The 20,193-nt window shown below is 42.0% G+C and overlaps 1 pseudogene; it reads left to right on the top strand.

Moving 5' to 3' along the window:
- The first annotated feature begins 601 nt into the window (after positions 1-601).
- On the top strand, positions 602-954 carry LOC128777019 (40S ribosomal protein S15a-like; annotated as a pseudogene).
- Positions 955-20,193: the final 19,239 nt, after the last annotated feature.

The raw sequence follows: 20,193 nt of genomic DNA, 5'->3' as shown, positions 1-20,193 counted from the left end.
AAACATGACAGCATGCTCTGGAGACAACTCCAAGAGTGCCACTGGATAACCATTTGCCACAGAGATTAGGCATGTGACTTGTGGATCTAAACACCCATCTCAGTAGAAATAGTGCCAGCCTGGTCTGAAGGGGACAAAGTCAGGACAAAATGAAAGAAGGCTGTCAGACTTCTGGGATTCTACTGGCAGGAAATGGGGTGACAGACCTATTCCACAATGAACATGTGTTCATGTTCAAGACAGGGAAGAATGCCCCAAAGGCAGTTCAGAGGCCCAGAGGGCAGGCTCAGGAGGTGGGGCTGTCTCCTCCTTGGTGCCAGAGGGCAGGGCCACCTCCTCCATTCCACATGGCAAAAACCAGCCTCCTGGTCATTTTCAGCTCCCCCTCTCGACTTCCTGGCTTCTGTGGTCTCACTTGCAGTAACCCAAGTTCAAAACCTGTCATCAGTGACCCCTTTCCTTTTACTCATACTCAATTAGGCATCTGGTCCCGTTGATTCTTCCACTCTTCACAATCACTGCTGTTGCTAAGGACTGTACTTTTAGTAATAACATGCATTCTTTGCTCTCTCTGCCATCTTTCCATGCCACAATAGTGGTGCACATGAATGTCCTAGCAGATGTTCTCAAGAGCATTAACAATGCTGAAAAGAGAGGTAATGTCACTTTCTTATTAGGCCATCGTCTGGTTTCTAACTATGATGATGAAGTATGGTGATTGATGATCACAAAGCTGGGAATATTGTTGTGAGCCTCACAGCCAGGTTAAACAAATGTGGAGTGATCAGTCCTAGATTGGATGAACAAGTCGAAGATCTAGAAAAATGGCAGAATAATCTGCTCCTGTCCTGCCAGTTTGGTTTCATTGTACTGACACCCTCAGCTGGCATCACAGACCATGGAAAAGTAAGACAAAAACACACAGGAGGAAAAACGTTGGGATTCTTTTTCTAGAGATATAATACATATGTGCAAATACAATGCGTTAATGGGCAAAAAATAAAATACATTCTTAACTAGTTTTATAACATTGTGCTAAGAACTTTATGTGACTTTTTTTCTTTAATCCTTATAACCATTTAATGTGATGGTGCACTATTCATATTCATTGTATAGGTAAGGAAACTGAGGCTTATAGAGGCACCGAATAACATATATTTGCCCAAGGTCACGCAGTGAAGAAGAAGCATCTGAGAAGCAAAACTTGAACCAGATCTTCTGGAGCCCTGAATCACACTCTTAACTGACACACTCCCTCCTTTAAACATCTCTATTTGTTTCTTCCTTTCCACTCCACAGTTGCCAACATAGTTTCATAACCCCTTTTATTCATAAACCATTACCTCACCCTTTTATTACTGCAAAAATCTCCTTGCATTTCTCCCTTACTCCAATCTATCCTCCTTCCAAATGGTCTTTTTTATCTCATATGAAAAAAAAAATTGTCTTCAAGTTACTTCTTAGTGCAAAGACTTACAGTGACTTCTCATTGCCTGTAGGATAAAGCTGAAATATCACAGACAGCTATTTCATAGTATCTTTACTCATAACAACACATGTTAAAATCTTGCCCACCTACGGGTGCCTACGTGGCCCAGTTGGTTAAGCATCAGACCCCTGATTTTGGCTCAGGTTGTGATCACATGGTCATGAAATCGAGCCCCATGACAGGCTCCATGACGGGCTCCATGCTGGGCATGGAGCCTGCTTGAGACTCTCTCTCTCCCTCTGCCTCTGCCCCTCCCCTGTTTGCTCATGCTCTCTCTCTCTCAAAAAATAAATAAATAAATAAAATAAAAATCATGCCCACCCAAATGCCCAGACTCTTTGTGAAAATTTACCTATTAAACTTCTATCTGAGCATTTACTAGACAAATGCTTACAATCCTTGAAATTCTATCATTTTTAATATTCTTCTAAACCAACCTCAGGTTTAATATGCCAACCACAGAGCCTATGATCGTCATCTTCCCTCAAAAGTTCCTCTCCCAGAGTTCTCTGTCCATCTGCAACTACTCAACATTCACCTGAAACCTTATGCTGCTTTTGACTGCTTCTCTTCACCTTATCTGCTGCCAAATCCTATTTTTTGTTCTGCCATTAAAGGTCTCTTCGATCTGTCCCTTTCTCTCCATTGTCACTATCTCAGGGTCTCATTCATGCCCTTTGGACTTGAGAACATAAAAGACCTACCACTAGATTAAATTTCCACCCTAAAATGAGCAAAGATTGACAAGCCAGAGGGGCCAGAGGAAAGAGACTTGGGAGAGAGATAACAGCCTGCTTGGAAAGAGCTAGGCCTACAGAGAATGAAGGAAAGATAATAAAATCCAAACAGTTGGCATAGGGGTGAATCATAGGAAGTGCTAAAAGCTTAAAGATGAGGACTTTGAGGAGAAGGAAAGCCAAGGTGGGAGAGAGGTGGCTGTGATTAAGAATCAGTTCCTTTTTATTTACTTTGGAGGACAAGCAGAGTTTGGTATTCAGTTTAAGTCACATTTTGGCTATTAATATTGTGCCTCTTTGACATAGCTGTATTCTCTGAGCCAAGGTAGAGAGTCATTCTAGCTCTATCTTCTCTACAGCTAGCTCTTGAATGTCTACTACAACTACTTCTGCAAGGCATTTCAGGCTGTGAACCAACAGCTCCAACCCACCAACTGGCTCTAGCTCCCTCGCCCCGCCTGCCCCATCACTGTGCCCCCCAACTCCTTCTGGCCCAGTCACTGTGCCCCACCCCTGTTCCCTCCTCACCATCCCCATCACTGGTCCCTTCCCCCTCCCCACAACCCTCTCCAGCCCCATCACTGCATCCTGCCTCCCCTCCCTGCCAGACCATCACTGTGCTCCCCCTCCCCACGGCTGGCCCCATCACGGTGCACTACCAACAGCTTCCTTCTCCATGGGAGTCATTACCCATGCTCTTCTCCTCTGAGACTGCCTGCCTCTCAAAATCTTCTCCCTTTCCTAGAGTCTAAGGAAAATGCCACCCTCCCCAACTGCCTCATCTGGAATGCTGTTGCTTCCTGCTTTGAACACAAACAATACTTAGGTTTAAAAAAAAAAATTAGCTCTGTTTCTTTTCTAGCCCTTCTTGTCTCACACTGGGATATTCACCTGTCTTAGCTTCCCACTAGTATGTACACAGCCACGAAGGTAAGGGATAGGTTTGCTTATCTTGCCACATCTAACCAAATATTGTACGTAAGTAGATCTCCCATACATATTTATCAAACTCAATGGCTTTTAGTCCCACCGGCCTTCTTTATGTTTGCCCCTATTAGGCAATGAGAGTTAGGTGAGTTTCCACTACATTTCTGCGTGAGAAAACTTCTCATGGAAAATGTTAGCCTCTTTGTTATAGATGAAGCATCAATTAAAAAGCACAAGGTGACACAGTCTGACCTTAGAATATATCCTGGGGCCCAGACCAAAGAAAGAGACAAATTTAAAGTTGTGCAAACCAAGAGTGGGAGGACCGTCTATACTTAGTGACTAGTCTGTCAGAGTGAAAAACCTCAAGTGGGTTGTAAATATAGGGTTGATTCTTTGGGAGATTTTTCTTCTATTTGCTGATTCAGCTCCTACAATCAAGAGATTCTGTTGTTGTTCAATTTTACTTAAGGCAGACTAAATCAACTGATTTCATGTTTACTCCTGAGTTTTGTTTTTCTTACCTTGGCTAAACTCTGTGTTTTACAAGGCCCTCTTCAGTTTCCGTGATCAGAAATATGCTTTCATCCTTTATTTTTTTTTTAAGTCATCTACTTCTTTGCTTGTGTCTTCTATGGAACACCAACTAATTTGTTACAAAATGTATTTTTTTGTTTTGTTTTAATTTGCAGGAATCCACAGGACTCTTGCCTTCTAACATTCTGGTTGGTGATATTGATGGATTTTCTTCCCAGCATTCATTAGGGCCCACTATGAATTCATGTCTGCACAACATTTAGATGTCTCACTGGTTGGTATGAAACAGTTGTTTAACATTTTGTATTCCCAAATATATCAGTGTAACTCCTTTCATGATTCTCATTCCTTAGAAATAGAAGGTAATATTGAAGGCATATCTTTCAAAGGACTGCTCATTTCAGAAAATCCAGTCTACCCAGTGTTTACTTACGTATGATGACCTTAAATGGGGAAATTAGCAAAACAACAATGATTAAAGTTTCCCAAGCATTGATTGGGCAGAGATTTTAAAAGGCTTTCTCCTAGAGCTACATGATATGGTCATTAGGCTTTTAGGGGAATAACTAGAAGATTAGACAAAACAGACCAGCACTCCCCTCCACCAAAGTTCCAGGCTAAAGAAAGAAAAAGAAAATAAAAGAAAAGGAAGAGCTCTTTTGGGTCCACGATGTGTTAATTACCAACAACCTATATTCTTCTTGAACAGTTTCTGACTTCCCCACCTTTCAACCATCTCTCCAAACTACAATCTTCCATACCTATGGCTTTGTTTTTTGATGCTCTATCCCTACTGCAGGCACCCACATATGGGGACACACATATGCACACGCATGCACACATTCACATACACACAGAGTTTTTCTTTCATATTTGGCTTTGCAGAGGGGTCAGAGGAAAAGGGAGGAAAGACTTAAAAAAAAATCCTCCACTAAGTTTGATCTAAACAAAATGGTTATTCAAATGGGTCTCCTACTAATTTCACAAAGATGCGTGATAATACCCAACATATGGCTTTAACTATGTTTTTTAATATTAGAAATTGAATGCACATTTTAAGACACAAGTTTTGCTGATATGCTGTTGATAATATAGGAGAACTATTTTCCATTTGTTTCTAATTATCTTAAAGACAGCCTGGGGATCATTTACCCATGGTTTAAGAGCACTCAGATAAGTCCACAGATGCGACAGGCAGGCCTATGTGTCAGCTACTGCAGTGGGGCTGTGCGAGGGTGGTTTAGCAAAGACTATCTTCTTATGTCTGAAACCACTAGATACGGTTCCTAAGGTCAACCAGTACTGAAAAATAAAATCCTTCCTTTGTCAACATTCTTAGGGTGTGGGCTCTCGAGCCAGACTGCCTGGCTCCGCCATTTAACTGGCTGGGTAAACTTGATCAAGTTAGTTAACCTCTCCTTGCTTCAATTTCCTCATCTGAGAAATGGGGATGCACCTACATCATATGACCATCATGAGGATTAAAAACCCAGAATGGTGCCCGAAACATAGAAAGCGCTTGATACTTGATCTGGCACCAGTTTAACTCTCTCCTTCTTCTGTCTCTGCCTCCCCGGCCCCCAACTCCTTTCCCTGAATCTTGCCACCGAGATTTCTTCCAATTCTTGCAACACACTCTCCCTCACCTCTCCTGGAACACTTTCTCCTCTTCTGGCTAACTTGTGTTTCTCCTCAGGTCTCAGGGCAGACAGCACTCCAATCTGAGTTAGGTGGTCCTCACCTGTGTGCTCACAGCTCCCCAGGTTTCTACTATCATGGGTATATAACATACCATTTTAATACTTATTGGTATAGCCCACTGGACTGTAAGCTCTGAGGCAGGAATTGAATCTGTTCTGGTCATTGTCATTATTCCCACCTTGCGAAAAAGTGCTTTACACTGGAACTAACTGGATTTTTTCTTTGCGAACAAACAAAAAACCCTCCTCTATCGGTGTACTCATCTAAAGTAGATAATACAGAGGAAGTAGGGGGAAATTACATGCTTCCTTGAGAGCATTTTTAATATTAATTCTTCTTGAGACTTTTTGACCCATTTCAATCTGAAAACTCAAGTGTTTGTTCAGCGCAGGGACTCACACACATACACGTGGGCATGCACACACGCACGGGTGTGTCCGTGCACTCACTCCCGTAACTGCTTCTTTTCCATTTCGTACTTTCTCTCCTTCAGGAAGGGTTATTAGAGCTCCTGGATTTGCCTTTCTTATTTTTTATCCCACCTTCTCACTCATGAGTTTTATTTCTTCCACTTTGTTTCTTTGCTATTTGCTCGAAATTGTTCTTCCATGTGAGCTTACAGATCACTCATTTTGTTTCAGTGGGATGGGTTCTTTCTCCCTTCCACTGGCGAACTGTTCCGATTTGAAAATTCTGGTTCTGCTGTCTGGTTCTAGAGCATTTCCCAAAGCATTGCTAAAGCAATCCTCCTTCTTTTTTGTTTGTTGTTGTTGTTTCAGTTCTCTTCTTTCTTAAAATCTTCCCCCATGCATGGCAGTTCAGTATCTCATCTTCCAGTGAGACCCCTTTGCCTGCTCTGCCAGCTCATGTCATGGAGTGGGTCCACGAGTAGCAAGCGGCTCAGGCTTCTGGAGCCAGGGCAGTGCGAGTCTGGCGGACTGTGGGAAATAAGGGTGGAGTTTCTCCTCCAGGAGGCCTCTCATGGAAGTGCCAGCAGGCGGCAAGGGCCTCTGTGCTGACAGCAGGGGCCTCCTGCAGCAGCCACTGGGTCTGCCTTCTCCTCCCAGGGCCCGGCAGCAAGGTTCCCCACCACCCATGGCACCGGAAACATTAGTGCCCTGCACCTGCAACCCCCTCGGCCCCAGGTCCTGACCTTCTTAAGGATCCCAGATCTAGAGCGGCTGAGTTTCTTTTCAAGCTGAGTATATCGTGTGGGGGTCCCAGGGGTAAGACGGTGGTCATGGGTAGTGTAAGGCTGCCATTTCCTCTTTTTTCTTTCAAAATTATCTCAAGGGATGAGGGTCCGTGAGGACTATGACAAAGCTTTCACTATTAAAGAAAGCTTTTTTTACACTCAAAAAAGTTGAAATGCTCAAAGCTAAAACAATCAGTGAGGAGCAATGCCCAATTTTTAAGAGAAAACTACAAAATTAAAACTCCTCTGAAGTTTAGTAAGATATCCTGCAAGACACCCAAATTCATATGGGAAAAATTAGCCTCAAAGCTTGATGTACTCTTTGAAATACAGTGTGGCTGTCCTGAAACACTGACTACAGACGCGGTGCGGTGATTAAGAACACAGACTCAGGGTGTGTTTCTTTCTCTCTTCGCCTCAGTTTTATCATTTGTAAGAGGGAGTTAATAATAGTACTCACCTCGCAAAGGTTTGTGAAGATTAAATGAGCATTGACTCATTTGGAAAGTGTTTAGCATAGTACCTGCTATAGAGTAAATGCAACAAAAGTGTTAAATAATATAAAGTAGAATAAGATAAAATAAGTATAAGATCGGTAGTTAAAGCTGTGAACACCATAGGAAATTTTGATATCCGGGATGTCATGGATTTTTTTTTAATCCTTTAAAATGATCTTTGCCATCAAAACAGGTTCACCATTGCCTATTTGAAAATGATGCTCTGATAGACGTGACACAGACTGTGGCACCGACAGTTCTGGAACGCCAAGAGTTTCCAACGAAAGGAAGGGTGAGGAAAGAAGTGGAAAGTATCAGTTTAAAATGTTTATTCGGGCATATGTTTTCGTTAGAGTCCGTTTTCAACTTTATGGCAGAATCACACAGTCTTTCTATCAATTATCTAATATCAGAAATAGCCTGAAGTCTCACGTGTTTTAAAGGTTGGTATACTCTCGAGACACAGCGGAGGTATATTTTCCAGGGCACCCGTCCATAAGCATGCCCCACACATTCACACGGTTGCTAACACTCTAACAGACATGCGGATACAAGGCGACCAGCCCGCTGCCCCTTTCCTACCTCTATAGGCACAAAGATGAGAGGAAGAGGAATTAATTATCAGCATCTGAACAATGACAGAAATGCCCCAAATCCTAGCACAATTAAAATTTTTTATTATAATAAATAACGAGCGCTAACATTCACAGAGGCACCTCGATGCCCACTTTACATGCATTATGTCATTTGATTTTCCAATAAGTAGGGTCTATTTTACTGCTCTGATTACCACTCAGCTCTCCGAGGTCTCTCAGGTTAGCTGTATCTTTCCCACTCCTACAGGCTAGGAAAGAAAACAATGAAGTCCATTACTTTAGTTTTAATAAATTCGATGAGCCAACTGACAGCAGAGTTTTGAGATAATGTGTTTTTGATCTGTGCAGAAGAAGGGTGTTAGGTTGCAAGGCATAAATGGCTGACTACAAACCGCTGAATAAGCTTCAATCAGCTGTATAATTCACGCAAAACATTCAGCTTAATCCAAACAATCGAGGACAATGCGGGATTTGATCCTCCTTGATCCAGAGTGGAAGCATTGACTCCTTACATTTACTGTCAGCCTTCTATGTTACTTAATGTCATGAGGAATCCAGTTCAAGGATAATCTTTTGGTAACATTTTTTCGAGAACAGCTGAGGCTCATGCATTCGAGAGAAAACAAATGCATGTGACACGCAGAGCCAGGGAGGAGGTTGAGTCAACCGCAAATTTGGATTTTCAAAGCTACACCATTGCCCAGGTCTTGACCCTAACCTTCTGTCTCCCACTGGCAAAGAGAACCAGAGTGTTCTGCCTCACATAACACGAGAAGCCACTCTTCTGTGTGAAATTCCCCATCAATTTTGCAGAGGTTTTCTGCCATTATCATAGTCCAGGTAGGCAGTTGTCACGAAGCATTAGAGCTGAAAGAGGCTGACAGCATAACTGCGGGCGAGCTCAGGGCTTAGCCGGGTCCAGCACCTGCCGCCTGCTCAGGCAGGAGTGTCCTCTGTCAAGACACAGCCTGGCACGAGGCTTCAGGAATCACTTTGTATCAGTGCCCTTCATTGACAGCATGCTGGAGGGCAGCCTGTCTAGCAAAAGCAGGACAGAAACCTTTGCCAGCCACCTGCCTGCCCCCATATGGTGGCCATTTAAAAACCCGTCACTTTTATAAAGAAGCTCTCGAATTATTCATTCATCAAGTGCAGTTTTGACTGGCCCAACTGCCTCAATGTATGATCACCTGATTCTGTAATTTGAAGAACTTTGTTTTCACAGGACTACATGTGGGTGTCACTAAGGAAGAGATTGCTTAAATATAGCTGGGGGAACAAGGCAAGTCCATTCCACATTCTGAGCTCCCACTGCTCCAAGAAGGGCATTCCTGGGGAGCAACAGCACGGTCACACCCAAGTGGATTATAGTCACATGCCCAGGAGCCTCATTCGGGCCCATGGAGGGAGAGTCTGAGCACTCTTACAATGTCATACCTTGTTTCCTCCTTCACCTGAACCAGAGGCAGACAGCTATTAGGAGAGGAGGTGGAGGGAGTCTGTTCAGAAACCATAACAACAGCAACAACAACAACAACAACAACAACAACAACTCAAAGGCACCTAAGTGTTCACCTGGAAGGTCAACAGATTCCAGAAATTTTACCAACTGAAACATACTTTAAAAGGGCCCAGAAATCCATTACTACTTGCACACATGTCAAAATTCTACCAAGTCTTTTCCTTTTAATTAAATTCATGAGATAATGTAGGTATATGGCAATATCTCAGTGGACATGCTGAAATTTTCTTGCTTCCATATTTTTTTATTATCTCTCTCCACCACCATGTAAACTCCACAAGATTAGGGGCCTTGTCCATCATGTACCACTATACCTTGAGGGCCTGAGCAGTACTCGACGTATAAGAGGTGCTCAATGAACATTTAGGAGGAAAAGTTGACAATCAAAATGCAAAAGAGAATGCAAGAATGAGTGAATGGCATCTGGAGTAAAGCACATGGCTTTTCAAATATTTTGCTGGGGTTGTGATAGTAGAAGTTGAGTACAGTTGAGTGATGAGAGTAATAAAGATTTTTTTAAATTTTAAATTAGGTTTGATACATTTTGGTTGAACATTTAAAATTTAAAAAAAAAAAACTGGAATAATAAAGAATGAATGAATCAGTCACCTGAGAGTTGGACATAATTCTCTGCTGTTTGAAAATAAGTTTCATTATACATATCCCACCTCACAATGGAGTGCCTTTGAGAAGAAAAGCAGGTGAGTCTTTACATCCTTTCTTCTAAAACCAGCTGCTAATGCCCTGGTTCTTTTTCCTCACTCTCTTCCTTCCAGTCTCATCTTCTTTCTTCCACTGACACCTGTGCTCAGAGGATTTCTGCCCTGAGGTTTCCTTGTGAGATTGAGCCCCTTCCATGTATCTGCCTCCTAGGCCTCAAGCTCCACTCGGGGGTGGGGGGTGGGGGTCCCACAGACCCTCAAATGCAACAGCCCCAGACTGAGTTCCTGACTATCCTCCCACATCAAGTCCTCCTTCCCTGTCCCACATCTCAGGGAAGCTCAATATCACCCAATCTAGAACTCTGGAGACACCCAGGATCCCTCTTAGATTCCACTTCCCACACCACATCCAATCAGTCACCAAGGCCAATGGATTCTATGGCCTTAACATCTCTCTTTTCCATCCTCCCCTCCCCTTTACTTCAAATACTACCTTAGTTCAGGCTTTCACTATCCTTTCTGAGATTACTGCAATAGTCTCTCACTGGTCGCCCTGCCTCCAGTTTTGTCTGAGTGATTTTTACAAAATGAAAATGTGCACATTACTCCACCTTTTCACCCAGGTTGGCTTAAAACCTCTTTATGGCTCTGCATTGCCTGATGGTGTATGGTTGAGCCTCTGTTACATATGGCCTAGAAGAGCTTTTGTGATCTAGACACTGTCTTACCTCTCACCAAGACTCTTCCTTTGCTTCCTCTGCTCCAGCCACATAAACTACCCAGTTTCTCAGTGGGTAGGGTTGTTTCATCCATCCATCCATCCATCCATCCATCTACCAGGTAAGGCTCTTGCTGATGCATCTCCCTGTAATCCAACATGCCACTTCTGCCTTCAGCACCAAATGAGTTAGGCCTTGTAAAGGAAAGGCAGCACTCCAGAATGGAACTGTCCCCTCCCCCAAGGTGCTGGAATATGAGAGGTAGCTGAAGAGAGAAACATGGCCAATATTGGGACTGCTTGCTAAGAAACCCCACCAGGTACAACAACCCACAGAAGGCCTCCATTGTTCTTTAATTTTGGTGTGAGAAAGTATTGGTCAGACTCTCACGATTTCATGCCTGGGTCAGAAAAATGCCCTCTGAAGTGTCTCATCTTCAGTCCTCCTAATCCATCTTCATACTGCTGCCGACCATCTTCCCAACCCTTAAGTAGGTTCCCATGATGCTCCAGCTAAAACATCTTCAGTAGCTCCTCATCTTTGACTTGGTTCCTGAGAATGTCTCCCACATTCCCAGTGCACTACCAGGCATGCTCAACAACTTCCTGTTGAATGTCAGTGTTTTAGAAACTTGAAAACTGACCCAACTAAGTGTTTCACTTTTGAGTGAGAATAGACAGATTTAAAACAACAACAACAATAAATAGTGGCCAGTCAGAGTCCGTGACTCTGTGACATGTGCTTAGGGTCCATGGTTGAGTTGCAGACCTTGTCTCCTTGCTTCTCCCAAACTTAAGCAGCAGGAAGTGGGTGAAAAACTATAGGCTTTGGATGGCATGGACATGGTTCAAATCCTGGCCCCACTGCCTATGTGTGATCATGTACACATGTCTTACTGTGAGCCTTCGTTCCTCATCTGTAGGTGGAGATCATAATCCCTACATCATACGTCAAGTGGTAATCATGTCATTTTCAAAGGAAACCTAATTCCTCTTCTCTACTAACACAATATGGCCACCCATTCTGATTACTTACCTCAAATTTAGAAGGCACTATGGTTGTTTTCTAGTTAAATACTATTGTTAAAATGAAATAAGCAAAAAATATAACAACAAGAATGTTTACACCACAGCTGGAAGTAGGATTCTGAGGCTTTGAAGGATAGGCTGGTTTTTGAATTCTTTCTCTTGCACAGAGGTTGGGTTATGAGTGGCTGGCTGAAATGGGTGCTACAGAGAGACCATGTGACAGAAGGAGTAGACTCCAAGGGAAGGAAAACCTTGTTTTTAATTCTTTTAAATTCTTAAGGTCAGCTTCAAATAGGGATTTGGAATAACCTACCCAAATTCGCTGTGACTAGGAAGTGACCCAAGCCAGGGAGCAAATTACTAGCTAGAAGAACCAAGTCACCTTTCTTGCAACCTCCAGCTGAGCTCCAGCTTTGTCTGCCTGTACTGACGCAGTGGAAAGTGTGTCCTCAGAGGGACCACCTCCCACAGAGGCCAGCTCCAGTTTAGGGTTCAGATGGAAGGTATTTAGATAAACTAATAATTGCACAGGGATGTGGTTTGCTCTGGAGAAGTCAAAACTGTGTTTAAATGTCTGAAATTCCTGGTGTCGCTAATAATTGTAACCTCTGCTTCAATAAAACACACAAATGATGTTACTGAAACATTTCCAATCACAAGGTATTATTTTTGGTCTAAAACAGATGCAGCCCTCGGTGCTTAAAAGGAGGATGTCTGGATGGATTTACCTCTGCTTGAAGGGAAACAAAACTCCTGGAACTTTGGCCAAGGCCCCAAATTGAGAAGCGTCTATTGGAGTGATGGTAGCTTAGCAGTGTGACTGTGGTGCCATTTCCAGCACGGTAAGTAAGGATCACATTGGGAGATCTATTTAAGGTGCCAGAAGGAATATAAGTCGGTAGTTTGAAGGCAAATGAACTGGCATTTTTGAACATTTAGTTGGCAGACTGGGCATTAATTAATATGGATTATCTCATTTAATCCTCCCAGCAACTCCATTTTACAGATGATGAAATTGAATCCCAGAGAGGCTAGAGCATGGATTCCAAGACATCCACATATTAAGCACAAAATTGGGATTTGACCTAAGGGCTCTCTATTCATAAAGCCTATGCCCTTTCCGTTCTATCATGTAGCCTGCGTCGGGGATTATAAAGAGCAGACACCAAACAAATGGGTACCTAGAGTCAAACTGTCGGGCTCCACATCTTTCCCCCATCATTTGCTATCGCTGTGACCAAGGCATTTAACTTCTCTGCCCTTCAGCTTCCTAATAATAAAATGGAAGAGAATACTAGGATCTACCTAATAGTACCATTAGGCAAATGAAAAGAGATAGTAAAGATACAATGCTCAGTGCTATGCTTCTAGCACTCTTGTACCAATCCGGACACTCAGACATCAAGCCATCAAGCAAGCAAACTTCAGCCCAACCTGCTAGGAATGACCCCTGTGTTAGCCCAGAGACCAAGGCCTAGTCCAACAGAGGACCTAACCTGCCACTAATTACCCTGCAGACAGCCATGGTTAAAAGCCAAATGCTTCATCCGCCACAAGGCAGTAGGTGTCTCCCAAGTTTTACATTGAGTTGCCCACCTAGGCCTATCCTGAAGAACACTCCCCAGACACTGCAAACTCTTAGCCTAGTTGCAGTCACACATATTTCTTTAGGATTTCACATCGTGCTGGAGTACACCAATAAAGATCTGCTGGGCACATGTGGAAAACATTAGTTGCTATGTGGATTCAGGCAAAAGGTAGTTAGTATCCAAATAAATCAGATTGATGCTTTATCTTACAGCCATTAAAGCAAAGCCTGAATTCAACATGTTCTGGCTGTGGACAAGGCTTAATATAAAAAAACAATCACCCCAACTGGAAAGAACTAAAGTCTTTAGGTACGGTAGTGCTCTCTCTCTAGCCAAAAATTCATGTACACCAATGTTATACAAGTTAATATCTTGCATGGGATACATTAAACAAAGATAAGGTACACAGCAATTGTACGGAATTATGAAAAATTAGGCAGTGGGGTAAAAGAAATTCTTCCTTTTTCAAGTTAATCATTAACATTTCTCCAGGAAATAAACAACTGAGACTATTGTCTTATTTCCAAAGGTTGCCCAGGGGTGAGCAAAAAAGCTAATTTCATTAGATGCAATACATAATCCAAGGGTGGTCATACAATCATTGCATGCATATGTGCCTGACCATAAAAATACCTCAAGGACTAGGAAGTTTCAAAGTATATGTAAAAGTAGGATACATAAGGACACTTTCACACAGTGCTTAAACATGTATCTGCTTCAATAAAATGCACGAATAATGTATTCATTGTTTAAATAGAGCCAACTGGCCATTATTCAATACATGTCAGGTGTTAGGAAGGCAGAAACTGACTTCCTCTTCAGTCCTGTTTCTGCACTCTGAGAAGGAGAAGTACAGACTCAGTGAAAACAGTACATCATACAAGGCAATCAAGTAAAGCAGCAGAGGGGGAAAAAATCAGAATGTTAAGTTTTTAAGTAACCAAGAATTTTTAAAAAAGCAATCTTTCCATATTTATTCTCAAAGTCACACAGTCAACAAAGTTATAAGTTTTTCACCACTACACATAATTATTCCACTAACTTTACAACGAGTGCAGGGTTCCATAATGTAAGGAAAAGCACTTAGCACAGTGCCTGACACGCATAAGAACTTGGGACCCTTATTAACTATTATGCATTCCCTTTTCCTGAAATTGATCTTAACAACGATGTGTGTGCCATATTTTTGTGTGTTTCTTTGGATGTTTCTTTATTGAAAAGCAAACATTAAAGGAAGTTAGCTGCCTCCTCCTCAGGATAAATCCTGGAAAAAGAGATTCAAATCACGTTAAGTTGTAAGGATACACTTGACTTGCGCTCACAGGCTGTGGCCACACTCATTTGTTGAGGCTCCCGATGTAATAGAAACGCTGCAACAGGATCACAAAATTGATAGTGAATCCTAGATGTTGGCCCTTTGCAAATTTACATTTTTGACATAAAAATTGCAATGGCAGTGTGCCATTCACAATATCATGACATGGTTTACTTTTAAGAAATTGAAATGTATGGCCCTGTGGTTGGAGAGACATTTAAATTTTTCCAATGCCTGTTGTCCTCTCTCAATTCCCAAAATGGTATGTAGACCCTCAGAGATCCATCCAGTCTAAATATGAGGACATATTTAGGACATATTGAGGACATTCCTGGTGTTATGGTGTTAAATGTGTTCTTCTATAAAAAACATTAAAAAGATACATTGAAGCCCTGACCCCCCCCCCAGTAAGTCAGAAGGTGACCTTATTCAGAAATAGATTCTTTACAGAATTAATTAGGTTAAAATGAAGTATGATGGGTGGGCCCTAATCCAGTATGCCTGGTATCCTTATAAAAGGGGGGAAATTTGGACACAGAGAGAGACACACACAGAGGGAAGACAATATGAAGAGATACAAGTAGGACACCATGGGAAGGCAGAGGACAGGAGTGATGTATTTAATAAGCCGTGAAGGCCAAAGATTGCTGGCAAGCTATCAGAAGCTAAGAAGAGGCAAGGGAGGATTCCTCGGTTTCAGAGGGAGCATGGCCCCTGCCAACACCTTGATTTCAGATTTCCAGCTCCAGAACAGTAAAACAACAAACTTCTGTTGTTTTCAGCCACCGTGCGTGTGGTACTTTTTTAGGCAGCCCTCAGGAACCATACACCTGGGAATTTGAGGCCTTCATGGTAGCTCTCGTGGCCTCTTGCCCTGCTTTGCTACCGACCACGGGATCCCTCCCTCAGACACATGAGGCAGCACGTGAATTCAGGCAATGCAACCTGACTCCAGCAATGACACTGGACTTTGTCTGCAGTGTTATGAGATGTGCTGTGCACGTGAACAGAACTAGTAGCTCGTAAGTTTATTTTTGTATATTACAAAACGAAATTCCAAAAAGAATGGAGGTAACAATCCTCTGTTGTATGTTCACTTTAGTTATGAGGTTATAAATTGTCACGAGGCAGGTCTTTGATCTTTCTGTGATGATAAAAGTTAACATAATTTTATAAGGTTAAAACAGTTTCACATGGAGAGTGTGGTCAGAATATAGAGAGATACACGTCCACATCCCAACCTATGTCAAATTCACATGCTAAGCCAATCAGTTAGAGTATATTTGAGTATACACTCAGTTATTCATTTTTCTTCTTTTTGAGTAATTTTTACATTTCCTTTTCCCTTCAACTTCCTCTGCCCTGGAAAGAGTCCCTGGATCTGATAGAATAATGATTATAAGAACAGTGATAATAGCTCATACGTATCACGTGCCACCCACCGTGCCAGATCTTTTATGCACTTCCCTGCGTTTAAGCCTCATGATGGTCTTTTGAGGTAGATACTATTATTTTTGCAGATGAAGAAACAAAATCAGAAGATAGAAGTCACTTGCTCAAGGTAAGAAGGTGAAGGAACAGTAGGGGCCCAATCTGAGCCCTGGTTTGTTGACCTAAAAGTCCCATACTCTTCAACACTGTACAGCCCCTCCTCTGCTAGACATTTCCACCTCTGATGTCATTTAGATGAGGCTAAGTGCTGTGACAAAGATACTTGGATGCTTCCTGTTTAGACTGAAAGCTCTCCTGCTCAACCAGTCCACCTGGAGTTCTGAGCTCTGCGTAAATCCCAACAAAAATCGAGTCGTCACTGGGTATTGTTCATCCTTTCTCCACTCATTTGAAGTACTTCATTTCTAAACTCTCACTGAGTCCATTGAGGTTATTTACAGCATCATCTGATAATTTATATATACTTAAAAACACCCAGAGAGTTCGTTTTGACTTCAGGCCAGCTATAGGTATTAATTAATAAAGTTACCACTCTCCTCTATGATAAAGGGCTCAAAATAAAATTTACAACAAATGCCCAACAAATACCTTACATGTCCAGGTCTCTGTTGATTCATGACATCAGGCCAACTCTGGATCTATTTAACTCTGTTGTACAGAAATATTACATCTATTGGCAGTATACTTTGATGGGAGATTCTTTAAATAGGAATAAACAATCCAACAAAACAACAGGAACACCATCGGTCGAGTGCCTACTCTGACATTGGTTAAGTACCTACTCAACCAGCGTGCCAGACCTAATACTGGGCATTCTGTGTACAAAACTGATCATAAGGGGGCGCCTGGGTAGCTCAGTCAGTTGAGGGTCCAACTCTTGATTTTGGCTCAGGTTAATGATCCCTGGGTCATGGGACTGAGTCCCGCATTGGGGCTGCTGCTGAACATGGAGTCTGCTTAAGATTCTCTGTGTGTGTGTGTGTGTGTGTGTGTGTGTCTCTCTCTCTCTCCCTCTGTCTCTGTCTCTGTCTCTCTCTCTCTCAAGCCCTTCTTCCCTCTCCCTGCTGCTCTCCCCCACCTGTCTTTCTCAAATTAAAGACAAAAACAAAAACAAAAACTGATTGTAAGTTTCTCACTTTATAGATAGAGAACCTGACGCCCAGAGGATGTCAGAACTTGCTGGTAGGTAGCCTCACAGCCAGCAAAAGTCAGCCCTAGAATTTTAGCAGAGGACAGTCTAACTCTTAACCATCTTGGTTCTCTAGCCACACTGTCAGGTGTTCACCTGGGGGACAGATAAAAAAGTAGTTTAGTCACCCAGGCAGCATCTGGAGTCCTGCCTCAAACTCCATTTAAATCATTTTTTCTATCCGGAAATATTTTGGTCTAGAGACAAAATGAAGAGAAAAGTTACCATCAATCATGCCTGTAATTTTCTCATTAAATAATCCTGCATCTGGAAAATCTGTGAGTTTTAAATCGAGATTATCCAAAATGACCAGAAAAATCACTCAGTTCTCCTCATTCATCATCTTCCCCAAGGACAAATCAGGAATATCACTTTGAGGGAATCAACAGTAAATACGTTTTGATGGCAATATCAAAAGTAATACTTTCATTAGTCAAAAACACATTTACTCCAAAGTGATCCTTGGGGCTGTCACCACATCAGTGCTCATCGAGTTATTTTGTGGATGCCACTAAACTCAGATTCGGTTACCTACTACTGGCCACGTCACCCCAGAAAAGGCCCTAATTGTCTCTATGCCCAGTTTACCAATTGGTAAACGATACCTGCCTGTTTCAAGTGTTAATATCAACAACTGTACACATTTGAAGTGCTAATACCACCACCATTTCCTTTTCCTTTTATTCTCGTTAATAATAACATAGCCCCTGTAGTCCACCACTAAATACTAGGAAAGTACTATTTATTCACATATTCTCTCATTTACTTCTAGTCGCACCTCAATTAGAAAAACTCAGCAATTTCTTTTCCTGGACCTTCACTCTGCCGTTCTTACCAGCCAGCACAGAGCCATCCATTAGTAATGTGCCTTCCCCACTCCCCACTTTGCCTCATCTACCTGGTAATAAACATACCTGCAATGGAAACCCTGTCATTCTTGCCTTGCTAAATACTGTCATAGGGTTACATGTTAATTCCTCATCTCCATTACCTGTGAATTTCTTCCATTTAGTATGACTGACATCCCTTCTTACTGAGAAGAAAAACCAGTTAGCTCACTTTCTGCTTTACATTTATTAAGTGCATTCAAGTTTGTTTATTTTTAATTGATAGAGCCAAATCTCTCTAGAACCTCCTTTAACTTTTTTTTCCTTTTTTTTTTTTTTTTAATGCTTTATTTATTTTTGAGAGAGAGAATACAAGCAGGGGAGGGGGCAGAGAGAGAGGAGAACAGAGAATCTGAAGCAGGCTCTGCACTGACAGCAGAGAGCCTGATGTGGGGCTTGAACTCATGAACACTGAGATCATGACCTGAACCAAAGTTGGATGCTCAACCAACTGAGCCACCCAGGTGCCCCTTCATTTTCTCCTTTCGATGAAAAGGTAGGAAACTAGATCAATTACATCTATTCATTCATCCTTTTCTGACAAATAGCAATTATTTCAGTTTTGGCAAATCACTCCAAGTGTGAGGCTTACTAGCTAGTTACTCAGAGCACTAGTTCTCAAACTTGGTGGCCCACTGATATCACTTGGGGAGCTTTAAAAATGCCGATGTCCAGAGGCCATCCTCAGAAATTCTGATGTAATTGGTCTGGTGTGTGGCCTGGGCATTGGGATTTTTAAAAGTTCTCCACGGGATTCTAAATGCAGTCAAGTTTTGAAAGCTACTGATTTAGAGCTTTAGAAAAGCTAGTTTGAGTAGATTTAGCAAGTCAGGGGAGAAAATTCTGATAATAATAGGGATGAAGATATCTTGCTTTCTCTCCAGTAGGGCACAGACTTGGACTGGCAATTCCCGATATATTCCAGTACACAGTCGTGCAAAGTCAGAGGTTTATACTCCCTCTACAATTTCCCTAATAGCCTCCTTTCTTTCGGAGTTTACTCCTTGGCTTTCTTTGATTTTTATTTAGAGTGGAGATATTTTTTAAACATTATTGAAATCAATTCTGATCTTTCTTTTGCAATGCCACAACTTCTAATAAGGAAGATCAACTTTCAAACAACGTTGAAGCAAACAAACCCTTCTGTTTGAAGTTGCTTAATAAAAATTCTTCTAAATACCAATCCCAGCAAAGAAAACAGAGAGGACAACCTGAGGGAATGGGGATCATTTCTCTCCGAGTTGTGACTAAGTTGCTGAGTGTCAAAATGACAAGCCAAGAAAACACCAGGTGAAGAAAGAATCCTGGTCGGTAACGCTCACATCAATGTGGCTAAAAAGGCAGTGTGGTCCTGAATGTTTGGACTTAATTTGGAATTTCCTTGTTTTGGTGAATTTAAATCCTTAGCATTAATGTCATGCAGTTATTTTTGTATGGTTTATTTTCTTTTCCTTCTTTTGGTCATTCAATATTCAAAACAACATGAAATGTACATTCTTCTTCACACGGAGAATGAATTCAGCAACAACTCAAGCACATAATTCTTCTCTGCATGGAAGGAGATGCTGGACATCTGCTCACCCTAGATCTATAAAACACGGAGCATGGAGGAACTGAGGGAGGGGTCTCCTGTGAGGTTCCTCGCACCACACATTTCAGGAGAGAGGCAAAATACCGGCTATATTAGAGGTAAAAAGCCTATAATTACCTGAGTTTTTTCAAAATCTGTTTATTATTTGTCTGTCTGTCCCCTTGAGAATGAAGGTTGCAAGAGACCTGTATAGTCTGTTCAAGCTGTATCCCTGGGCTGAAATAATGCCTGGCATATAGTAGATACTCAATAAATGTTTGTTAACAGCATAAAGTGTTTCCACTTCAATATCAAATTACGAAGATGAAGAAAACTATGTATTTCCTTCTTACTCTCACTGCAAAGAAATGGGATTAAAACGAGTGTTTTCCTCCCAAATTCCATGGACAAGTTTTTGTGCATGGAAGGGCACATATTCTATTTTCTGTATACATTCTGCAGGCATCCTCCCTGGCCCAGGCAGTCTCAACCACTCTCACATCCCATCCAAGAGTGATCTCTTGGGGTGGACAAGCTTCCATTCAGAGCCCCAGTCACTCCTCCATGCTGTCAAAGAGAGC

The sequence above is a fragment of the Panthera pardus genome, unplaced genomic scaffold, assembly GCF_024362965.1.
Source record: "Panthera pardus isolate Hobbes unplaced genomic scaffold, ASM2436296v1 HiC_scaffold_10, whole genome shotgun sequence".
NCBI classification, from domain to species: Eukaryota; Metazoa; Chordata; class Mammalia; order Carnivora; family Felidae; genus Panthera; species Panthera pardus.
Note: the sequence above shows the minus strand (reverse complement) of the source record. Positions and strands in the feature narration are given on the sequence as shown.